This window comes from Chenopodium album, chromosome 18 (assembly GCF_948465745.1).
Source record: "Chenopodium album chromosome 18, dcCheAlbu1.1, whole genome shotgun sequence".
In the NCBI taxonomy this organism is placed as follows: Eukaryota; Viridiplantae; Streptophyta; class Magnoliopsida; order Caryophyllales; family Amaranthaceae; genus Chenopodium; species Chenopodium album.
In genome coordinates, this window is record NC_137851.1 from 23,591,468 (window position 1) to 23,592,068 (window position 601).

General features: G+C 44.9%; 1 non-coding gene across 1 annotated transcript; it reads right to left on the reverse strand.

Annotated features, from left to right (window-relative positions):
* Positions 1-236: 236 nt before the first annotated feature.
* On the reverse strand, positions 237-342 carry LOC145593299 (small nucleolar RNA R71). The gene has a single exon (XR_014102653.1). It is a non-coding gene; the product is annotated as a small nucleolar RNA R71 (small nucleolar RNA).
* Positions 343-601: the final 259 nt, after the last annotated feature.

Below are 601 nucleotides of genomic sequence, written 5' to 3' on the forward strand. Positions count from 1 at the left end.
TGGGGCTAAGAATGAGAGCCCATTGAACCATTTGAAAGAATTTGAAAAATATTGCAACACTATCAAAGTCAATGGGGTCTCTCAAGAATTCATCCGTCTCAAGTTGTTCCCTTTCTCTCTATTAGGAAGATCTTTGGAGTGGCTAGACAAGGAAGTGAAGCCCAACTCCTTGAGAACTTGGGATGATGTTACAAAGGCTTTCTTGTCCCGTTTCTATCCCCAAAAGAAGACGGCGGAGGCAAGAGCCTTGATTCAAGGGTTCAAGCAAAGGCCGAGTGAAAGCCTTTATGAAGCATGGGAGAGATTCAAAGAGTATCAAAGGGAGTGCCCTTACCATGGAATCCCCACATACCAAGTGATCCAAATCTTCTATGGCGGTTTAAGTCCCCAAGGCAAGTCATGCCTTGATGGAGGGGCCGGGGGCCCTATCATGAACAAAACCGAAGAAGAAGTTGTGGACATCATTGAGGACGTGGTGACATATTATAGGGATTGGCAAGATGGGGAGAGAGACTCTTCAAGCAAGCAATCTTCATTGTATTCGGTGGACCATCTCAATGCAATCAATAACCTTTCCTCCCAAATGACAAACTTAGGAAAG